The sequence below is a fragment of the Chiroxiphia lanceolata genome, chromosome 5 (genome assembly GCF_009829145.1).
Source record: "Chiroxiphia lanceolata isolate bChiLan1 chromosome 5, bChiLan1.pri, whole genome shotgun sequence".
Taxonomy (NCBI): Eukaryota; Metazoa; Chordata; class Aves; order Passeriformes; family Pipridae; genus Chiroxiphia; species Chiroxiphia lanceolata.
Window position 1 is genome coordinate 14,096,031 of NC_045641.1, and position 25,107 is coordinate 14,121,137.

Consider the following 25,107-nt stretch of genomic DNA (forward strand, 5'->3'; position numbering starts at 1 on the left):
TTTTCTGTGAAACCAGTGGTGAATTAACACTTCAGTTGTTGTTGGATGATACACAAATCTGAAAATTGTATAACTAATAACTGTTTATTAAGATGATTCAGAAACATTGGGTTTCACCAGTCAGATTTTCATAGAAATATGAATGTCCAAAATAGTTGCAATGAATAAGATCCATAATGGGGTCTAGATATTTTTTACCTGATTCTGTATAGGTCCTGGTGGATCTATAATTGCACTGTGAACCACATTCATTTGTTTACTCTTGTCAACCCCTGTTGACCTCATCATGCTCTTGCTTTATGTCATTTCATGTGAGAAAAACACCAGTTTTATATACATATATATACCTAGCCCAGAGAGACTGTGGAGTCTCCTTCACTTCAAGAACCCTCTGAACACAATCCTATGCCATATGTTCTGGGATGACCCTGCCTGAGAAGGGAGGTTAGACCAGATGACCCTGTGGTCCCTTCCAACCTGACCCATTCTCTGACTCCATGAAACTACTTTCCTGCAGGAGGGAAAGGGTTCCTATGGAATAGGAAAAAGTCAATGAAGCAGTTGGAAACATTAAGAGACTACATATATCAGGAGTATCCTGTACGATTCCCTCCACCAGCTTGTCTGTGTGCTGTTTTTCAACAAAATCTGGTAGTAGCAATGGTAATTGCTGTTATTGCTATCAACTACCATGAACTTGCCACTAATTCTTGTCTTATATTTTCCACTTCAGTCTGATTTTTCTTGTTCAGTCTCATGGACACAAAGTTATCTTTTTACCCTTACTTTTCCATCAGAACAAGAAAAAGTTGAAATTTCTGTTTCCTGTCTCTGATCTCTCTGTAGCTCTTCCCCTTTATATCTCTATGTCTTGTTGCTGCATAGACAATCCAGTCTGCTCTCTTCCATTGGCAAAACTTATCTAAAAGTGCTTACTCATTTAGAAAGGTGCTCTACCTTTTTCCACATCCTCTTTAAATATAAAGTGTTTTTTCTGAGGTTGTCTGAACTTGACTCTTCCTTAATTCCTTCTGAGGGTTCCTTTTGTGGAGTGTCATGTCAATGTGACAACATGATTATTGGATAATTTGACATTATCTTGATATACAAATCTCACATTTTGTCACAAAACTTTCTTCTGTGGTGTCACTTACATCAGAATTTTCCCCCTTAGCACATTCTTTATCTGTGTTATCCATCCTTATCTTTTTCACGGTGAAATTTTTCTGTCGCAAAGGACAAAGCTTAAATTCTTTTTGGAAAGTCTGTTTTAATATAATGCTGATTAGTAAAAAGAAAAAATAATTTTATCAGATCAGTCGTCTTAACTTTAGCAAGAAATTAGAAAAGTCAGAAAAATAGTACAGGGCTTGGTTTTTTGTTGGTTTTGGTTTGGTTTATTTTTAAGATGACATTTCTCACTACAGAATTCTCCTGATATATCTTCAAACCTTCAATAGAATAATTAATGATGATTTGCTCAGACAGAATTTTTGTCAGCATTCTCCTCCTACCGGCTCTTTCTTGTATCTTATGACATGCCAGAACTTGAATAATGGTTTAATTTAGGTCATATGAACATATCTTAAGCTGTATCTGTAATGAAATATTGTAAAGTTAGAGCACTTCATAGTATTAATAGAAAATGGTACTATGCTAAACAGAGCTATATTAAATCATGGTTTGGTGAGGAGAATATATTTTAAGTCTGGAAAAAATTAAATAGAACTCTTGTAGCACTGAGTGGTGGGAGTACAGTTACAATGGCAGAAGAGAAGTAATCCTAGGAACCTCAAATACTCAATTCCTGTGCCATATCTGTCATCTATTGTCTGTAAAACTGACTTTGGACTGTTGGATAGGCTTGTGGGAGGGCTTAATGTCTCCCTTCTGATGGAACCACACCAAGAAATCATGCTTTTTAAATGCAAGTTCAGCTAAATTGTTTTTGATACCATTTAGCCTCCTGATAGAGCTGGGGTTCTTCAATAGTTATCTACTAGCATTTTCCTTTGGCATGTGAGAGATTTTTAGAGGTACTTGTTTAGATATTTATAATAAACAAAGCTCTAATGGTAGCTTTAATAAATTCATATTAATCCAGGGACATGTTTTGTTGCCCAGAGATTTCTGATAATAAATGATATTCTGTGTAGCAGAAGCGTCCAGTCAGCATTTTATGCATATAAAATCTATACTATAGTCCACTGCTATATTTAGAGGATAACTGTCCTGCAAATAAGTCCTCAGGCTGATGTCTTAGGAGGTATACAAGGACAGTCAAATTAAGATGGATATTACATTACATCCCTTCTTCAATCAATATTGCAAAACTTGATATTTATTTCATCTAGCTGTGAGAGTCCTGTCACCATTGCATAGAAGATCTCTATGACTGGAATTTCTGCACACTCCCTGCTTATGTACCGGGCGTGAGTTTTCCCCTCTAGTGTTTCTGGTCATTTTGCTTGTTAATTCTGAGCCTTGAACCAATCCACTGTGCTCCCTTTATCTGGGTGATAATTCCAAGGCATATTGACAAATTAAATGTCAACATTGTTTCTTTACATTGTTATTTTTCTTTTCAGATATGCTGGCAAAAGGGCAGAATTCTAGCTGTACTCCTTTGTGCTTTGGGTTTGGTGCATCTAGTACTTGTGGTGCTGTTTAAGCTTTCAGTGTTTGGCAGCAAGTCCCTTGGTGCCTGACAGCCACACTGGTGTAGCTGGAGTTTATCAGGTGTCTGTCACTCGCCACCTCAGTGCACACAGTTCTTTGCTGTGGAGCTATGAGGAAAACAGAGTGGAGCCTGTGGACTTTTTTTTCCCCCAAGGCTAAACTCCTTTTATCCTTCCTAAAGCTTCCCATCCTACATCATTCTGCAACATCTCAGTGTTTTCTCTGTGTTCTCATAGTGTTCTTTCACCTTGGATACCTGCCTGGGACTCTAGAGTTAATCAGTGCATAATTGGTTAAGATCATCTAAGCAGATTTTAATGTGCTCGAGAATTTAATTCTCATTGCTAAACCGTATCTGTCAGTAGTCCTGTTAAATAGTGTTCCAATCACAAGGAATCACGTAGATTATTTTGCATAGAAGTGAGTAAAAAAATCTGGCTTATCATTTTAAATCATATTCAATGAACGCAGCAAGCCTAGTGTTTCTACCTTGTGGTTTATCCAAAGGCTTGTGTTGAAGTTTCTCTTTAAGAATGATGGACTATGCAGATTATATGTATGAAAAATGACTTGACTGTATGCGTGAAAATTAAGAGGAATTTCTTTATCTATGCAATATATAGGACAAGGTTAAATCCAGTGCAAGATTCTGTTGAGATGACATATTCTTCTGGTGAGCAGTCACACTGGACTATATGTATTTTGATATTTAGATCTTTTGTCTGTGTGTGTATATACATATGTAAAATCTCTAATATTCTGTTGAAATACTTCTTGATGGTCTGTTTGCTGAAGTTCCTGTTCAGTTCATGGCATAGCATCTCTTTTCTGTACTCCAGCTACCAGTGTTTCTATGTCTGCAGGACCTTGGTCAGCAAGATTCATACCTCAGCACAGCTAACCTTCAAATGTTTGTTAGTTTTTGTGCTTTTCAGCATGACTTACAGCAAGTCAGTTTTTCTTTATACCTTCTTAAGAACTCTATCTGGCCATTAGGTCTTATCTTTGGAAGTCAATGCCTGAATTTCTGCTGGAACTTGGATTGCTAGCTTTCCAGATATGCTGTGAGACTTCTTGCCTTGATTTTTAGAAGAGGTGGATTTCAGATTATGGTTATGGCTTTATATGGCACCACATAAATTTTTATTTCTTGGCATGCATTGCATAACCATTGCTGAGGTTTTTGCATGTTCTTCAAAGAGTAGCAGAAGTTTAATCAGCATGGGCAAATAAAGTAGAGCTCATCATAATGGACAGGAATAAGAGTTAAATATTTCAATAGATTTATTTCAGGATTCAGATGTACTTCTAAATAGTTTCTTAAGCAGTGTTTGGCCAATGGAGAATTTGTAATGTTCTGACGTCATGTGAAAATTTTACTTCTGTTTGTCTAAAATAATGTTTATAATTTAACCAGTTTTTACTGATCTGGAGGAAATATTCAGTCCCTTGGAGCTGAGACCATTTCTAGTTCTGTGTTTGTTAATCACCTTATGTGGTTAGGGCTGATTCAAACCAAAGCCTTTGCACTAACACAGTAACAACAGCAACCGCAGTGTCTGCAGGGCATAATTGAGCTTTGTGTGGTGGAGGGGTCAGAGACCTGGGGCTAAACTGATTGAGTTTTGTTTAGTATTTCGCAATGCACAGTGTGTATTCAAACACGAGGGACAGATGTACGGTTGTGTGTCTAGGTGAAAATCCAAGGTTGACAACACTTTCGCAGCACATGCGAAGATCAACCACGCTGCCATACTTGTATCTGAGGACCAAATGTCACCTGTCCAGTTTAAAAATACAGAAGATGACTTTCTAGTGATCTGGATCTCCATGTTCATTCTAGCAAGTTGAAGGTTCTATTTTCTTAATTTGATTTCTACCTATGTGGGAAGAAAAGAAAAAACCTGCAACCCCTTAGAAACATTGCCCAGAGTTTCTGTTTTCACTGTGTAGACAACATGAATCATTATACATATTTACTGATTGCCATTCTGTAATATTCATGCTGTTTATGCGGGAGAGTACCTGAAGCAAAGCAAGATAAATCAACACATTTGTAAAAAGCAGTAGAGGGCCAGACACTCAGCATTTTGCTACAACCCATCAGTTAGAGGAGTTGCAGCTTCACAGTTTATGACATCAATCAGTGTCCTCACATGAACTTCAGCCTTGAACTGTCTTTTTCTCTGGGCTTAACCTGCTCAGACACTTTTTACTTTGGCCTGATCCTGTAACACGCAGTGCTTCTCCAGTGAGGATGATCTTATATACTGTGTCTTTAAAGAAAAAAAGTAGAATGATTTATTAATGCTCTCTGAAAGAATGATATGGAGAGCAAGCTGTATTGTACAGAAAATGTTCTGGCTAAAAAATATCACAAGGTTGTAAAATTTGTTACACTTTAAGTTTAAAGAAACATGATTTCCCCCCTTGCGTCCTTTCTAAAAGGGAACTGTGAGGTTTGTCAGGCAAAGACCTTGCTCCTGCTGTTCCTGAGGAGTGGAACTATTTAGACTATAAAGGGATCAGGACAGTGCCCCAAGCATTGTCCATTCTCGTAACAGTACATCATACATTATGGTTTGACTGGGAGACCAATCAAGACCATTTCAGTCAGTCAGGAAGGATATTTGTAACTGTGTCTGGAGCTGTGATACTGTGTAAGCATGCAGGGCTGTTCTGCTAAGTCATCCCAGCTGTAGGTGAGGTGAGGAAACCCTGCATACAGATGCAGAATCGTTTTTGCTCGCTCAGAGCTGGTGCATGCAAACTGCTGCTGGACTGAGCCATGCCTTGTGCCTCTGCTGTGCAGAGGTTGAAATAAAATTACCCAGGAGAACACCTTTGAAACCAGGGACATCTTCGTGAAAATATATATTTAGGTTTGTATTTTGTTGCTTCTGAAGGTAAAATGAAGGGAAAAGAGTTGACTTTAGAATATTAGCCTAAGCTGATAACCAGCAAAAACTGCCTCAGGTGCTTAACTTTCGGATGTTAGCAGTCTATTGACTTGAGCAGGATTCAAATTGGTGAATAATTACAATAATGATTAAGTTTTGTGTGCGTACACTCAATCGCAGAGCTGGAGATCTTTCTTTTTGATGTCTCAAACAAATGATTTCTGAAAAAAAAATTGTTTTTTTTTTCAGAAGTGGTCTTACGCAATATTTACACTGCACAAGGTTCCCAAGATCTCTGTGGACTGATTTACAGGAAATGCAGAGTCATTGAAGCAGCAGACACACTCCTAGAGTAGTGCCCTGCAATCCTTTCAGTGTAGATGAGATGTAGGTTTCTTCTGCTATCTTCTACTATCTTACAGACCCAATCCATCATCAATGCCCTGGTCAGGGCACTGGGCTGGGGGCGCAGCCTAGGAGCCCCCAGATGGCCCTTCTCTGTGGTGCTGCTGCTTAAGCACGTGGGCAGTTTTCTGGTCTCAGTATCCACATGGGAAAAGACTGCAGTTGCATTTTGTGAAGAGCTTAATCCCATTAGTGTGCAGGGAGCATGGCCTAGAAATGCGCTCTGGATGTAAGCAAAGGAATGCTGACAGGCTGAGGAGAGGCAGGCACTGAAGCAAACTGATAGACACCAAGAGGTCTTTGGGTTAAACAAATAGGCACCTACTACATTATGCAGAGTTTTCTATGGATGGTACATCTGGATTTAGGTAGATTATTTTTTTTTCTGTTAAATTCTACTTCACTCACCTTTGTACTAATTTTAATTTAGAGCTTTATAATTAAACATGAAGTAAAAACTGTAGATTGGAGCCTAGTGTGGCAGGATGAGACAGGGATGAACTTTATGCATCAATTTCAGTACAGATCAGACTGATGGATAGATTTAAAAAAACACACATTACCTTAAATTATGAGACACTACAAGGAGTGCTGAGAAGTGTAAGGAGAAACTGCCTGTGCCTAGGAGGGGGAGAGATGGCAAGCATTCTGTGTAACAGCTTGTGCTGCATCAAGAATCAATGTGGGATCCCAGTTTGAGCTATTTGATTGCACCTACCTAACAGATACCTGTAGGGTCTGGCTGTGGCAGCATTTGGAGAGTTTGTCAGTCTGATGGGTTGCACTGAGCTGAATTACAGCATGACCCCCTGCACACAGGATTTCCTCGCCAGCTTCTTTCCTCCTGCTGGTTTGCCAAGCTCCCTGAATTCAGTTCCTGCCTGTAGTCTCATTTCTTCCTCAGTACTTTCAATAACCAAGTAATTGGAATACACCCCTGAATTCTGCACTTCTTTAAAGCTAGTTCTTTCTCTGGGATCATTGGCAAGATATCTTTTATATTTCTCTCTCTGTAAATTTGATCCTGAGATCTCAAAGTCAGTGAAAAGAGGAGTGAGATCTTAGATGGCTAATTTTTAGAGGTATGGGGGTTTTGTCAAAACAACACTGAAGTTGGAATTAAACAACAATTATATCTCTTGCAGCATGTACTTTTTAAATATGAATATGAGATAATCTTTAGCAAAAAAAAAAATATTTGGTATTTAGCTTATCAGATAGCAATTAATCATTCCACAAATACTTGGGGAAATTTGTGGGCCAATGAACCCTGTGAGATGAATAGTTTGTGTCAAATCCTTGGTGTCAAATGAAATGTGAGCCTTTCCACAGCTCTTGTTAATTTTGCTGTATTGAACCAGTCTTGTCCTTGCATTTTCGTTTTACATTCGCTTCATCTTTCTGTTTAGTGCATCCATTTTGCTGCTTCAGGCAGGAGTTTCTTTCTTCTTACTGGGGAAACAGAAGGTATCTGATTTATTTTTTTCACAGCAGATACCTCCTTCAGTGTTTTACATATTAATGTTTTCTCTCTTTTATAAACTAATCATAGTAGTGGAAATTAATTCATATTCCTATTGAGAGGATTTATTTCTATGTAACTTTATATTTATTAGCATTTATTTATTATCCAGTCACCTGACTTACACTGCCACGAAGACCTGCTATTGGATTCCAATTAAAAAATTTAAATTTAGAAGACTTTTGAGATTTAAATAACAATTAACTGGTAAGTGTTGTGCAATATTTGCTAATCCCAGAGGTCTCTTTTACAGAGAGAATGGAAATGCAACACTGGAAATTTGAGGGGGAAATATCTGAATTTGTAGCTCAAGCGACAATGTTCTATTTGATGTCGAAATACTAAAGAGCCAAAATTTTCCTCACAAAGGGAAATGTTCAGAGGACAGTGAGGGTCAACTAACTAGCATGGAGCAATGGAAAAGGGTGGGAGTGAAATTAAAGGCTGAAAATAAATTATCCAGAAGACAACAGTGGGAATATATATGTAGAAGAATGGTCGGATATCCTTGTTTATGCAAACAGTGATAGGGTCATCTTCCGCACCCCTCCTGTAAGTCATGGCCATGGGCAAGTTCTCAGGGGCTCCACTAGATCAGGAAGTCTACAGACGTGTTGTGTCCCAATTTATGTGTTGAGTCATACTGTGGTACAGTGGTGTTCTGGCTGCTGGTTACCAGCATCTCTTCTAGCTGTCCAGTGGAGGTGCCTGAGATTATTTAGTATGGTGTGCAAGGCAGGGTTAGGGCAAGGGGGACAGCTATGAAGTTCTGGATATCCATATCAATCTGAGAGCTCCAGATGCAGTCAGGAGATGGTATGGCTCCAGATTCAGACCTGGGAATTAGAGGATATCCCTGCATGGAATGGTGTAGTCTCTAAAAACATTATGTCATTTTGAGCTTGTAAGGGAGGAGATATGTCAGGAAGTGGAAAAAGGTGAGCTGAAGTCTTGGCAAATACTGAGTCAATTTTTTTCCCCCCATTTCCTGTTTGATCTCAGGCAACTCAAACTCTGTGATAGCTCATAGAGCTGTCTAGGTTGGAAGAGACGTTGGAAGAGCTTAGTCTTACGTGCAGGTCAATAAGTATTGACAAAGCAGGTCAATAAGTATTTCAGCCAATATTGTTCAGAACTTTGTTGTGTCAGGTCTTAAAATTTCTGAGGACATAGGTTCTCCAGTGTCTTTAGAAAATTTGTTCCAATGCTTAATTATCCCGCTAGTGATTTCTCCCCACCCCTTGTATCCAGCTGGAATCTTCTGTAGGCAGTGGAAGGCTGCTATTGGGTGCTTCCTAAACCCTTCTCCAAGCATGTGGGGCATGTGTGGTCTGAACACATTGTGTGAGTCAAGATTTCTCCGGAGATACTCGCCTCAATCCTCTTCCAAGGAGAAGATAGTTCTCCTTTGCTCCCCTCTCTAAGCACAACAGCCCAGGAAGACTTGCTGGTGAAGAATTAGGCAAAGGAAGCATATTTGAAAAGGTCAGGCAAATTCTCTAGTAACTGGAAAAAAGAAAACATCACTCCAACTCTTAAAAAAGGGGGGAAACGAAAACCCAGGAAGCTACAGGCTGGTGAGCCTCACCTCTGTGCCTGGGAAGATCATGGAGCAGATCCATAAAACAATGTTCAAGTGCATACAAGGAGGTGATCCAAGACAGCCAGCGTGGCTTCACTAAGGGCAAATCACACCTGACCAATCTGGTGAATCTGGAAGCTTTGGAACCAATGGTCACAGGATTTCAGGTCTCCTCTCTCTGTGTCAGAGAACTAAATAAATCTGGGCCTTTGGGGTTCCTGGAAGCCCGAGCATGCTCTAGCCTAAAAAAAGTGTTGGAAACAAGTAAGACAAGGTTTTATTTTAACATCTCTTTCTATTAAGAAACTCTTTAAAGCCTACATGTATTCATGAGATGTGTTATTTCTAGTTACTCAGTCTTTCCTACCTCTTAACTCAGAAAATTCCCAGAGAATTGGTCAGATAATGCAGCATTGTGGCTCAGACAATTCAGGCTGTTTGGAACCCAGGAAAGAGTGGTTCCTGTCATCACAACCAGAGATTATGGAAGACTCTGAATGTTATGCCAACAGTGAAGGAAGGTGGCTAAAGTGTCGTACATGAATCATTTTTTACCCTTTTACTGTGCACAGACAGTAACCCCTTCATGACTCTTCTTTATGACTCTCTTCTTCAAGTCAGTTGATTGAAATACCCATTAGAGGAGGGAATGTAGATTGCAACTGCCAGTGTCCCCCTTGGACACTACAAGCAATGTAAATACCTTTAAGCAATTTCTGTGGTCACAATTTCCTCTGATTGTTGACTTCAGGTGAAAATAATTCAGAACAGTTCTGGTTGAGGAGGTGAGCTCATGACAGTGGGACAAGTCTGTATAAGCAACACCTCCTGAAATCCCTCTCCATACTTTTCGAGTCTGTAGACTAGTCATAAGGAGGCAAGATGTACCAATGCTCCTGTGAACACTTCTGTGAATACTGCTGTGATTTATTCATGTATAAAAGACTTCTGCAAAATTTCTAATCTTCAGCTGAGTTATCTAGAAAAACACAGTGAACTCCTGCATAGATTTAATATTCTTGATTATAAGTGCCTAGGGAAAACCTGGACTTCATTTAGCATTTCCTGAGCAACACCTATCAGTTAACATAGAAGCATCACAACTGAAGTGCTTTAATAATCTTCTACAGCTCTGGTCTGCGTGACTCTACCTGGCACTCAGTGGCAATCATGCCAGTACAGATACTCCAATTTTTATGCTGAGTATAAGCTTTTACCTGTTTCATATATACTGATCACATAAAACTTAGCTGTCTAAATAGGGAAGGTTAAGAAGAGTCAAAATACATGGGCCTTGTTTCATTCTCTGTTATGTTGATATTGTGCAAGTTTCGAGCTGGCTTCCCGCCAAGTCTCTGAAACTTGACAACAAGGCCTGCTTCCCAGAGAGGGAAGAAAAGAAGGCCTAGGGTGAGAACTATCACAGATATAAAATATGCATAAGCATAACGAAATCAGTGGTAGTTACTGCAATGTAAAACAGGTGTAATGATTACAGAATTTAGCAAATGTAAGCTGAAATTTTCTCCTGGTTTAAGTAAAATTGATTATTGGGTGTGAACTCTGATTCAACAGAAGCAAAAGACTTCATTAGCACAACACATCAAAATGTCCTTTTTTTCTGATCCATGTCCAGTTTTGTTAAATTATAACAATTAAATCCTTCAAGAATCAATAAAGATCTGTACCCTCAACAAATTTCTTTTAACATATTGGATAAAATCAGTTTTTCAAATAATGAACAAACCTTCTGTGTGTTATATTAGTGTGACTGAATATCAAATCAATATCAAGCTTGTCATGTTTAATCTGATTAAGCTCACTAGGACTGGGTTTCTCAGTATCAAAAACACTATCAGGAGAAGCAGTATAATCTTATCTTCTATGAACTACCCAGTGGACAAGATGAGTGGTATATTTTGTTATTAAATGGACTGTATTTTTCCTTAACAAATATCAGTCACTGTTTATTTATGCCATTATCAGAAGGTGTTGCATTACAGAATGAAATGAAAAGTGTCCACATCACTGTGTTGTCATGTAAAAATCTGTAGAAGCCCAGAAGATAAGGGACTAATGCTGTGTCTCAAACATTGATATCTGAGTGGCTGTGGAGCCAGCCAAGGATTGTTGATAATAACCAAGGATTGTTGGTAATAACACACTGTGAGAAGAACAGGATGTGGCTGGAGAAGGGGGCCTTGAGGAGGTAGGACAGCACTTTTCTGGGACAGATGTCCTTGTTCTAGTTCCTGGAAATGACCACAACACAGTCCATTGCAAGCACAGGAATAAGACGAGACGTGAACATGGACTGTAGGGGGGAACAAGACCACCCAAGTACCCCAAATCATCTGACCCAATTCCAGAAAGGTCTGAAAGAACAGACTGTGCATGATAAATAATTTGCATGGAAAGTAAGAAACCTGTCTCCAGGGTGGGGAAAATGATCTATAAAAAGGTACCCCTGCCAAGCCCAGGTAGTGTCCCCAGGACCTTGGACACCCCATCAGCTGGACTGATGCTGAAACCAGGACTGGTGATCTCTTTCTCCCTTTCTGACTTTTCTTTCTCTCTCCTCCCCTTTAATTCATCTCTTTCTTTCTCTCTTCCCTTTCATCTAACCTCTTTATCCAAAACTCACTGTTTTGTACTTATATAAGAGGTCAGGGGCTAACATACCAATTTCCATGGCAAGTATGTAATTTACTGATAAAAGTCTGTGAGTTTTTGTGGACCCTCTTACCTATGTCGTTTCTTTTGACTGTGAGCATCTACGAATCTTGGGCACTCCCTTCCCCTTAAGGGTGAGAAGTCACAAAATAGCTGGAAGATTTTGCTAATGCCATCAATGTAACTGGATTTTGAAAACATACCTTTCTTGAATCAAGGTTGATTGCATACATTCCTTGATAAATGCCTTTTTATGTAATTCACACAGATTTTTTTAATAGGTTAATTCTCCAAGAACTGAAATTTTACATTTTTCTATCTCCTGCTGTAGCCAGATCAGAAGCCCAAAGAGATTTGAGATGAAAAGAATTTATACTCTGTGGGGGTTTTTACTGTGGTTTTACTATGTTACAGACCCTTACGGTTTTGTGGGTTGGTTGGTGGTTGTCTTTTTTTAAGTAAGAATATTAATCCAGCATTCTGAATAAATTTCCCATCTCTTCATCTTAATTGGAACAAAGGTCTTCGGGTTATTTTTTACATGCAGTCAAACACTGCTGTGTGGTTTTGAAAAGTCATTTCAATTCAGGAAGAATTTCCAAGTATATGAGAAATTTTGATCAATAAGATGGTAATCAAAAAGAATCTGTTTTGTACTTCTGTATCAGTCAACCCTCCTAAGATCTTAGAGCCCTTTGAACATTGAATGAATGAAGTATGTAAAATATATCAAGTAAGTAACATTATTTTCATTTAATAAATTGGGAAATCAAGGCATACAATTTTGTAAGCATTTTTCAAATGGTTAAACCCCACTGGGGGTTTTTTGGGCAAAGACTTTGTCCCAGGCTCTGAATTCAAAACAGTTTACAGCATTTAATTGTGTTTAGTCTCTGAATTTTCAATTCCATATAGTCATCTGGAACAGTCATCATTTCTTGTGGAGCCTTTGTTGCTGTGTGTACCTCATTCTCTGATCACTCTGATCACTTTGTGTTCCTGCATGGCCCATATCATAGCTCAGAGAAGGCCCCCACTCAGCAGCTTGCTGCCAGGGCCCATTGGCATGAACACTGCATTTTACTGCTGTTTGCTGTTATTCCTTCTGGGGGTTATTGTGCTTTTTTTTGCTATCCTTATTCCTGTTCTTTATCCAGTTTAAGTTTAGGGGTTTACTTTTTGCTTCTTTCTTATCCTCAAAGACATATGTCCCAGACTTCATCCTCCTACAGAAGGAAGACATGGAGTCTAGAAATGACATTGTGTGAGGCTATACTGGAAGAGGGAGCTCAGGTTTTGCTGCCAGAAGGATTTCCTAGCAGTAGTTGCATGGAAATAGAAGCATGTTGGTTCAAGATATAGGACACTGAGTCTATGGTTACCTGCTTGTCAAAAATTATCTCACTTAAGATGATCAATATTAAAACTTTGTCCATGAGTTCATCATGTAGTTCAAACATGTAGTTTGGCCTTCGTATAAAGCCTGTCATGGTAGAGGGAATCTGGGAACCTCTGCCTTCTTGTTCCCATCCAAGTTGAAGAACAGTGGTCTAGGTGAAGTCTGTTCAATGGAATCAGGAAACAGCTTCCTTCTGTTCTCACCACCATCCTCAGTCTTCATGCCATGGTTGTTGGCCACCCAGAAGCCTAACACTGGTGACTGTTGCTTAGGGTTGCTTCAACCCTAAGAGAAGTGAGAAAGGCGCATGAGTGCAATAGACTGTGAATGCAAGCATCTTCCAAAGCTGTACCAGCAACTCTTCATGGTGTAGACCAACTACAGATAGTGAAGTGTGCTGGATTTGTTAGACAGGTGTTTCCCCTGTTTGGCATTAGCAGGCAAGAAACCAGCTACATCACATCAGTCACTCTGGCTAAGACATGCTGCAATAGTTGTGTACACTGTGGTTGCAATTCTACAAGGAAAAACTTGCTGTGAACAGCATCCACTTTCATTTCCTGCCACTGGTGTTCTTGGCGTCATATGGTGTCTCTGTGAGAATGCTATTGCCATTGCACTTATTCTCCGTATTTGAGAAAAAACAGTACAACACTGTCTTCCATATGTGTCCTTTTTTCCTTTTCTGGACTATAGTATCCCTTCTCCATCTTCCACTGGGCTTGGAAAATGTCTACCTGTTATCAGGCCATACTGGCATTCCCAAGAGTCTGAGCAGCCATCAGCAGAACAATCCTAGTGGTATGTTAAAAGAAGGGGGAAAGGCTATAAGAAATAGGTACTTTCTGGTAAAACAAAGCAAGATAGGAGCCTCTTAATTCTTCACATGAATGAATCTCAGGATGCACAGACAGTTGTAAGTCCGCATAAGATCAGTGTATATTTTAGATAAATTCCACCAAAAGCCATTAGAACTTATTCTTCCAATACCTACGTAAACATAGAATCCATGGTGTGTCACCAGGCCCACTGGGAATAGGGCACGGAGGCAAACTCCAACAGCAATGAGAACTCCACAAAGTTTATAGAATCATACAATAATTCAGGTTAGAAGGGATCTCAGGAGGTCTCAGAGTCATCTATGGGATGAGATTGTGTTCCTCAGGACTTTATCCTGTTGGGTCTTGAAATCCTCAGAGAATGGAGGATTCACAAATCCTCTGGACAATGTGTTCAAATGCTTGATTGTCCTCATGGTGAAAAAGTTTTTCTCAATATTGAATCTGGTACAATCTTTCTTATTTCAATTTATGCCCTTTATCTTTTGCTCTTCTGTCATGGATGACTTAGGACTTTCTCCAGGCTATAGAAGCTCAGCCTCTCTAAATGGAGCATGTGCAGCAGCCCCTTGATCATCCTGAACCTATTCCACTGAACTTACTGGAGCTGATTAACATCTTTCTTGTACTGGAGCACATCAGGTTGGGTGTGGTATTTCAGATGTGGTCTAATGACTGCCAAGTGAGATAAGCACTTTACTCATTCTACTTGCACTGCTCGTGTTAACACACTCCAGGAGGCTGTCAGAATGGCTTGGGTTGGAAGGGACCTTAAAGGTCATCTGGTTCCAATCCCCTGCCATGGGCAGAGACATTTTTCACTAGACCAGGTTGCTCAGAGCCCCATCCAGCCAAGCCTTGAACACTTCTAGGGATGGGGTATCCACAGCTTCTCTGGGCAACCTCATCACCCTCACATAAGTAAAGAAGATCATTGTCTTCTCCTTCATGTGCCCAGAAATGTGCCCTAAGAAGCCCTGCTAAATGACTTCTTACGGGGTTGTAGGGAGGCTGACCATGCCCCTTTTGAAGATGAGTGCAACTTTTGCCTTTCTCCACTCATTGGAGACGATCCCCAACCTTTCAAAAATTACAGTGGACTCACTGTAATATTGGCCAGTTGTCTCAGCACTGTTGGGTGCAGCCTGTGTGGTCCTATGGACTTGGAAGGACCGACTTGATTGTTGGTAGTTCTCTTTGAACCCTGTTTTTCAGCCCAGATGCCTGAGACCTTGTAAGTGAAGGCTGAGGCAAAGAAAGCACTACATACTCGAGCTTTTTCTGTGTCCACTGTTATGAAATAGCCTATTGCATTCAGCAATGGTCCCATATTTTCTTTTTTCAGCCTTCTACTACTAGTTAACGATAGAAGCCCTTGCTGCCCATCACATCCTCTGTAAGTTTCAACTCTCCTTGAAAGGAACTTGGCTTTCCTAACCCCACTGTGCAGTCTTTCTAAATTCCTCCTTTGTTGCCTATCCCAGCTCCAAGCTCCCACCTCCTTTATGCTGTTGATTGCAGCGGGGCTCAGTCATGAGTTTGCTATTTACACTATCCAGTCTCCTGATGAGTCTACTTGATATCCTGCATATTGCACTTGTTCTTGGAGGATGCTGTACTTTAGACCTTGGCAGCTTTCCGGAACAATTTTACACTTCAGAGATGTGTCCCATGGTATACTCCAAAATTCTTCTGTATTGCTTACATCCCACTGTGTCACTCTTACAGCAGATGTCAGAGAGGCTGAAATCCCCCAAAAGTACTGAGAAGTCTGTGATCAATCCCATGTTAGAAGAAGACTTTATCCACTTTCTTACCTTGATCATGTGGTCTGTAATTAAGTCTGGCCACAACATGATCTTGACTGGCCTGTCTTCTGATCCTGACCATGCTCTCAACCACCTCTCAACCAGCATCATCATCTATCCCATAGGAAAGCTCCATACATCCAAACTGTCTCTTAACATAGAACTCTCTTGTCCTCTTCTCTACTGTCAATCCTGAAAAGTTTCTATCCACCCCTCACATTTCACCTGTCATACAAACTATCCAACCGTATCTCAGTTGTTCCAGTGATGTAGTTCTGCATGTAGTGCTGTAAGTCTCAAGAGCTTGTTTGTAAAAACTCTCTCTTTTTCCCAACAATTTGGATCATTTGGTGTCCAGTACCAACCTCTGCTACCTCATCTAACTGTGGGTCATAACCTCCATTTCACAATCTTTGTTGTTTAAAGCCCATCTTACCAGGATGGCCAGCCTTTTGACAAAGACGCTCTTGCCCAACTTCATTAAGTGTATCCTGCCACTCTCCAACAGTCTGCAGATGAGCAGCAGGTGTGGGAAGTCTTGGCATCTGAAGTCATCATCCACTTTCCTAGAGGACTATCTGAATCAGCAGGAGGTGCTCAGCTCAGTCACTGGTTAGAGCTGGTTTATAAAGTCCCAGCAGAGAAGGGCATTTATCGTGGTGTCCTTCATATGCTGTGCATAACCTGACTCTTCCTTTCCCTCACCTTGCCTGTGCTTGCTCAACTCCCTGCTCTGTGATCTGAAGCACAGGCTGCTGCTGAGCTGAATGTGTCGAAAGAGCCCTGTGACTCAGTGGGCTCATACTCTTATGACACAGGTAACACAAATGAGGATCTGTCAGGCTTCTCACTCCTCTCCAGACAATGTAGACCTTGGCGTTTGGGGCACTGGAGGGAGCACATACAAGCAGTGCATTGTACTGTATGTTTCCAGAAATCCACAGGGATTGACACACATGTTCTCTCCAGAAGGTTCTCAGGTGGAGAGACACTGGCTGCTGCCATGACTGGTCCTTCTGCCCAGGGCCTAGAGACAGGGACCCCACATCAGAACTGCTCTGTTGACTCTCACCTGGTCTGCCGTGGGAGTACCACTTCCACTAAGGGTGTAGGAGCTCACCTTATAGGAGCTGGGTAGCAGAGCAGCCACTCCTAATGGAGTAGTACAAGCAGTCCAAAGAGAAGGAACAGGTTTGATAAATCCTTTAAGACCATTCAAGAGCATGCTTTGTGAGCCTCCAGATCCAGAGTTTCTTTTTTCTGTGGAGTAACCATCAGAGCCAAGGAGTTTTCTGCCATTAGAAGAAGACTTTCTTCAGACTTCTGTTCCAGAGGCCCCAGTGTCACTTTTTGTCCTGGAGGAGTCACTTATTCTGTAGGGAACCTATAGCAGTTTCTAGATCCTGTGCTGCTAAAGACATCAATCAGACCCACGTGCAGCAGGTGGATGAGGTTTGTGGTGTGCACTAGAGGTGTCCGTACCATTTGGGTGCAATGGGCTCTTGAGCCACTCTGTAGTGAAGACATGCCTGACAACATTCCAGAGCAAAATAGCAATCCCCAAATTCCCACTAGCCACCAGTGAGACATAGCAATTTGACAGCAGCTGTCTGGGCCCAGTAGTTCACTCCAGAACATGTAGCAAACACATACTGCAGATATACCCAGAGAGGAACATATGTTAGATGAATGTTTGTTTTCCATAACACTGAGAGACCTGACATTGCCTGAAACCTGCTTTGAACTACAGATAAGTCTGTAGAGGGGAAATTAGGCAATAAGTAAAACCTGAGCCAGACATTTTGAGGCACGTGCTTTGTAACAGGAGTGCAATCAATCTGCGCTCCTTGTACTCCTCAGGAACTAAGCAGAGAAGTATTTATATAAGGTTGGACACTCGATGTCTTAATTTTTTGAGGCTGATGGAGATAAGGGCTCCACTTGCACCAGTGTTAAGTGTTCTTTTATAGCAGGACGTTGCTCATAATGCAGCCGTCTGTGAATGCAGAGGTTTAAATCCCTTGAAGCTGTGGTACGACAGCCTTGTCAGCTAGCACTCCACAGCTCACAGCTTCTTAACTCACCCTAGAAAAATGCAATCTCAGATTAATTAGACAGCTTCAGCCTATCACAGGTTGCAGTACATCAGCCTTTGCTGTTTCCAAGCATTTCAGGAGCAATATAGAAATTTACATGGACTTTAGCCTCCCCGTATGCACACACTGAAATTAAACAACCCTTCAGTTTCCAGGCTGTTACATGTATAATGATGTGCAATGAAAATGTAATCAAGGACTTCAAAGTCAAAAGAAAGTTTAAGGAAAAAAAAGAGAAGAAAGGGAGTGCCGAAGGAATGAGGAAGACAGCTTGTATTTAAAATAATCTTATGCCATTTTATCTATAACATTTGCACAGTAATTCTGAATTAGATTAGTCTTTATACAACTACCCCCAAAATAGTTGAATTTGTTCCAGGTACTTATTGTGTGCCAAAGCACCTGCCAGCTGAGAATGCGTTGTCAGAGACCACCTTCATGTGTCCTCAAAAAAACTCCACTCACTTGGCCTTGGGAGAATATGTGCCGCAAAACTTAGTTGAATGTCTGAATGCTGCTTTCATCTGGTGTCTGAGAGGAGCAGTTAAAGGTTGAGCATCTTTAAAGGAATTTCAGAAAACAGACATTCATCATTTGGCAGACTGTATCTCAATTTACTGTATCTGTCAGATGAAAGATACACATGTGTGACAATAATTACCCTGGGGTAAACATCAGTATTCTGTGAGTCCCTCTGAGAAATCTTTGTGGTGTGACTGTAGAAGTTTGCAAATATCTGGAGTAGTGAGATCCATATACCCCATAAATAAATATATAAAATATATTTAAAAATATAGATTTGTTTTAATAAATATATATTTATTCCCCTATCTATACCTGAGATAAATTACACATAGCAATACATTGGCAATACTATTGCCCTAATAGTAAAAAAAAATGCAGCATGTGGCAGGTTAACTGACCTATCTATTTTATTTCTGCCTGATGAGGGGGCAGAACTTGTACTAATGGTGACATTTCCACAGTCTGCAGCATCTAATATTACAGTATAATGTATCTGTGACTCAGACCCTCTGGCATACTACATAACTTAGGTTTTATGTGAAATGTTTGCCAATGTTTCATTTTCACATTGGTATTTGTTCCTTTATCCAGAGATGTATCACTCAGACATCCTGTGTTTGTGATTAAGGGGATCTTTGGCCATCACATCTGGTGACAGCAGAACTGACTGCCTTGGCAATTGTGTAATAGTACAATTTTATTTCCACTTTTGATTTACTCCAAGTAGGATTAGGGATCAGCAATAAAATTAAGTACCTGGCTACTGCAAACTGCATTCTTAAGAAGGTCCCATGGCTTTCCTCATTTAAAAGCAAATTCTGAAAAGAATCTTTAGGTTACATGGCTCACTTATTATGGACAGCAATATCTGAGTGTGTTTGAGGGCTTTATAACTGCTACCACAGCTGACATTGTTCTTTATAAATTTAGACCAGTACAAATAAAGCTGTCAGAAATTATTTAGATCAATGAACAGTGTACAGTGATTGAATTATAACAGTCATTGTACCTTCAGGTACAATCAGGTGTGAAAATTCCCAAGTCAACCAGCACAAGGGAGAAGGATGCAGTCCATCCAAGTGTTCTAGCTTTGCAGGCTGCCTCTATGCACTTAAAACTCTCTTAATCCTCTCCCAAAATGGGCACAGCTGGAGCAGGCCTGGAAAGCTCTTACGTGATATAAGGAGACTGTTTTCTGAGCTCAGAGTATAACTACAGAGAGGAATTGTTTAAGACACTTTATGTAAGCTTCAGTGGTCCCAGATTTCTGTTTAAAGCATTTAGAGGGTGGTAGCTACATGCAATCTGATTTATGGGCAGGTCTTTGATTTCCATTCTGCAATCTCAGCAGATTCCCCATTACACACACACACAGGGCAGTTACAGGACCGAAACTCATCCTAAAGTGGGAACACTCTTCAATAGACATCAAGCTGGCAGATTTCCTCCCTTGCAATGCTCTCTGAAAGATGGACAGTGAGTCTCTTTTCAGATCCCCTTCATTTGTCAGTGCAAACAGAGAGCTAATCTCTGATAATATTTAACTCTCCTTCTAAGATGGTTACTGTAGTTTCTGATTGAAGTGAGCCTGCTGCAGATAGGCAGAGAACCCTTACATACATGCTTTTGGGGATATACTGAGCTGCTGAGCTGTGCATCTTTTAGAAGGAGTGCTACAGAGGCACATTAGTAACCATTTCTCATGCAGGACAATGTTGCATAGATACTTAATGACAGAATGTTTAAAGTAAAAGCTATTTTTTAAGTTCTTATCATAAGGTAACTCATACATTGGGAATCAAATCTCTCAGAATGGCTGTTGGCTGTCCTGCACCAACAGGAGTCCCCACTGAAGTGGTTGCACAAGTTTGTGGTTGCATGCTGTCCCGCCACCCTGCATGTCCATCCATGCCTGTTACTGTACCTTCTGCAATGGGCAGATGTTGCCAGGCTTTATGTAGATCAGTTTGCAGTGGTGACCTGCCTGGGGTAAGCCCATGACCTGCTGTCTGGCAAAAATGGTTCCAGCCTGTCCTCAAGTAAGTGAAAACTATATAGCGAAAAAACACACCCATGGGTGATCCATGCCAGAGGAGGGACACATGGCAGGAGAGCAACGAAGGCCATGATGTGCAGTGTGGTGGAAATCATTGCACGAAAAGTGTCAGGAGTCACAAATAGCAGCTCAGAAGAAACAGCTACGTGTGGGGCAGCAGAAAACCATCACATGCTCCGCTTCCACTTTCCAATGACCATTGCCAGAGGAGTTTTGAGAGACTGATTATAACTGCAGCACAAATAAGGGAAGTTGAGGCTGGGAAGGAGGGAGGATGGAGTTTTGTGCTAAGTGATTAATTAGCTGTTTGTGATCTTTTTTCTCTTGATAACCAAATCAGGGATCAGAAGCTTGTGGGGCCTGGCAGTAATCAAGTAAAATTTTCCAATTCTGAACTGTTTTGTCTATGACAACTACATAAAAAACTGGTTTAAATATCTTAGCTGCATACAAAAGACTGTCCTCCATGAGTATTTTTTGCATCTGCAGGAACAGTTTGTACTGAGTACTCACAAATATCTTATCTATGTACAACTTGATCCCTTCTGCAACCAGCAAAGCAACAGAACTGCATGAGAATGTCAGGGACACTCCATCCAGGATGTTAATCATCACATACACATTTAGACATACAAAGGAGATGAGCTACAGCAGGAGCTGCCTGGGAGAATATGTAGAACTGTCTAAAATTCCCATCTGGAGAGGTCCTGTGTGTCAATTACAGAATTATGGACCTGTTTTCAAGGTAGTCTGTTGTTTCAAACAGTCCTACTCTCTCCTCTGTGCTTATGACAAGCTGGAATGTTTCTCTACCACATAGGGAATTAATGACTTCAGCACACAGAGTGAGCAGAGAGGCACAGCCCTGATACCCACCTTTGCCACAATTATAACTATGGGACAGACTGAGTTTCATACTTAGAACTGAAGTCTGACAGCTCCTGCCACAACAAGATATTGTCCTGGTTGTAGAACCTGGAAATCTCTGTTCTTGAATTACTAATTGAAAGAATTTATTCAAATTAAACAGACTTCCAATTAAACAACTTCCCATGAAGAATTGTAATATTGTCCAAAGTAATCAATCAGTGTTGCATGTAAGCTTTTATTTATCCAAACTTATGACAGCTCTACCATTTTAAGGCAATCACTGGCCTCTGTCATATTTGCAGCGAGACAACCTTGAAGTGAGTTGTAATTGGGTGTAAATTATTATGGCAACCATTACATTAACTTTAAGCTTTTCTTCATCTTGATATTTGCCATCAGTGGATTTCGTTGTTTGCATGTTGTCATGCACTGGAGTACAACAGATATATTCATCAATCAGTCAAGGCTAACAGGGAAAGCAAGGTGGCCTCACAAGGCCTCTGGAGATCACACTCTGTTGATTTGTTTTGCAAAGATAAATGGGGGCTGCATCATGGATCTGTTTCTTCTGCTGTCCAGGTCCTTAGAGACACTTGTCCACCTGAAGTGCTGTTTTCTCCCATCCCCAAGAACTTTCCAGACCTGCCCCAGGCCGGCCACATGGGATGCTGAGCTGCTGAGGTCTTCTGAACTCTGCTAGACCATAGTGTTCAGAATTAGTAGTTTTAATACAGAGTGTGAGAAATATAGTGATTTTTCAAGAATTAGTTCAGGGAAATGTTTCTCTTACCAGCACTACCTCATTCAGTCTCCCTTTCCCTTTTTTTTCTCCCAGGAGAAAAAGGCTGCCCAAGGGCCACATCTCCATGACACTGTTGTGTCAGTTTAGCCTACATTTTACCAAATAAACAGCTCTAAAATTGATGCAGGAGGTCTGAACTGGATGATAATGTGACAGGGGATGGTTTGATACAGAAAAGAGAAGGAGCCACTCCCAGCAACCCCAGCTGTAGAGCTATACCAGCCTCAGCACTGCTTTTGTGTCAGCTGTTGCTGTAATACCACATCTAGTCTCCTCAAGTTAGGGAGGGAAAAAAAGGAAACCATGTTGCTGAGAAAAGGGTTTTGAAATCATAGAGAGAAGTATTTGATAACAGCCTGAGATCAGGGCTATCTGGATCTGGGGGTTTCAGTTCAGGTTTGGGTTTCTGGGAATGAAGAACCATAACTCCCTCAGTGTGTAAGTGAACAGTGCCCAGCTGAGTGCAGCTTTACTCCCAACTAAACACCAATGAAATACCGATGGATAAATAATATGTATTTCCAGTTTAAGAGCTGTCTGTGGGAATGGAGCACAGCACTGTTTAGTTTCGACCAGCAATAACCCCAAGCAAATCAGTACCATCTGCTCTCAGCTCAGAGCTTTTCTGATCAGCATAAAATAAAATAGATGCAAAAGTTTCAGAAAATAACAGCTACCCCCAGAATTGTCAGGCTAGCACCATATGTCAGTCTTCCTTTCCAGCAATGCCCCCAGGGCTGTGCCCACCATTACTCAGGAGTGACACGGTCTGGATCTCAGACCTGAAATGTTCTCGCCCACAGCTTTGGGGTTCCAGCAAAAACAGAACAAGAATTTCGTCATGCTATTAAATTATGTTCAGCCTTGCTAACCTCTGGTGACAAATGGCTCTGTCTGAATTTAATGCTGCCAGCCTCTTTGCATCCATATGAAATACAGTTATAATATATCTTAAAGACTTGTCAGGGAAAGAACTACAGCATTTTTATGCAGGATAACTAACTCCCTGAGGAACTGGGATGAAATGGAACCATCTCAAAGCTTACTGCAGGAAAAAGCATTTGAGGCATTTCAGTGGGAGATGGGTCCCAGAAGGGCCCAGGGACCCACAGCAAACAAAGAGACTTTGTTTCTGTCACACAGACATGCCTGCTGAGGGGTGACAAGCTTCTGGAACTGAATCAGGAGCTGGAACAATGAAATGGCTAGGAAGAAACCAATTTCTTATTTTTCAAGTATAGCAGCTTACGAGTAAACAGGAGTCAGAGTCAGCCCATTCTGCAGTGGCACAGAAACGATGGTGGCAGTGTTGTGTGAGACATGGACTTGTGGTCAGTGTGTATGGGTGCCATGGAGCTCAGCATGGGCTGAGCAGGGGCTCAGCACGGGCTTCTGCCCTGGCAGAAGGCAGGATCATGGAAGAACTTGAGGGGAGCAGCTGGGCACTACATGGGGCTTGGTGGTATTTTCTGACTACTTGTTAGACTGGCAGTGAGCAATACCATGTCCTCTCCTGGAACCCTGGGAAATCACAGTCAGGGTTAAGAGTGCATAAAGATTGTTACACACAACTTTTCAGGCCTGAAGTCTTGAAGATAGAAAAAAAGAATTGTTTTAACTCATCCCATCAAGCTAGCAACACTTAATACCTTTCCTTTACAACAACTCATGGTTTCTCAACACCTCGTTGAGGTTCATGCTCCATCTGCTCACTTAGGTACTTTGAGTGTAAAATGTGGCATCTCTTTTTAATACGTGTCCTTGCACACAAGCAAGCTCCAGGCTTGTTCCCTGACACTATCAGAATCTGTGTTCAGGCTGATGCTGCTCCTGCCATCCGCTAGGAAACAGAGGGGTGTGAACTGCCATCTTCTTTCTCCATGTGTGCTCCTGGCTGGCTAAAGCCTGCCCAGCTGCCTGGACTGTGTGCCCACGGAGCCTCCAGCCACGAGCAGCCTTTCCCATTTCATCATTTGTAGTATCCACCACCAAACCAAGCTGAAGTGGTGAAGCTGCCACATGTTCTAACTGGGAAGGCAGAGGGAACTTGGGGAGTAAAAGAGTGTTTTTTGCTTTGAAGACCTCCTCAGACTCAGTAGGCTGTGTTCAAAGAGGGTAAGACATGCTTGTTGTTTAAGAATAAATATCATGCATAGAGGGATTTTTCCACCTATACTGCAATATTAGCTTTTTTTCGGCACTACAGGCAGACAACTTTTAAGTGAGAATGAATATTTGTCTCCAGGTGATATGGGAAAAAAGTTCATTTAATCTTCATACAATCCCGTTTCCTTCAGGGATCAATTTCAAGCACAGGCATTGAGTTTAGCTGCATGGAGTTTTTAAGTGCCTCCTGATATGCAAGAAATTCCTCCTTCTGAGGTCAGCACATGAGCAGGGATCCAGTTGGCTTTTACTTCATGTCCAGAGAGATGCTCTTTCAAAGTCCATGTTCTCAGAGACATGATTAACCTCCTATTCAGCATTTTACTCTCTAAGTGATCTAAACCCTAAAGTTAGATGTAATGCTGATGTGTCTGGCAGTTAGAATCTGTTAGGACCTACCAGAGTCTGGCAGTCTGATCTGGGATTATGTGCAAGATGGGAAAAGGTGCAGAAGCAGAGATGGCAGAAGAAGGAGCAGCAGCAGTTTGATAGATGATGTGAGCAAAGCCATTGCTTACCTTTATGGAGAAGAAGAATTTTCTTCCATGGCACAGAAGGTGCTTATCCGAAACTAATAAAATCTTTAATGTGAAACCTGGGGATGCAACAATCACTCACTGAGTTTTTGGGAGAGCATTTAGACTACCTTGACTCAATCCTGGAATAAAGTTGCTTGCAATTTGCAAAAAATAAAGTCATACTATATCCACTGCACTTCACTGAAGAATGCTGTTGTGTATTTCGTGCTTCTAAGAGCTTGTAGGCAACACTGAGCAGTTTCCTGC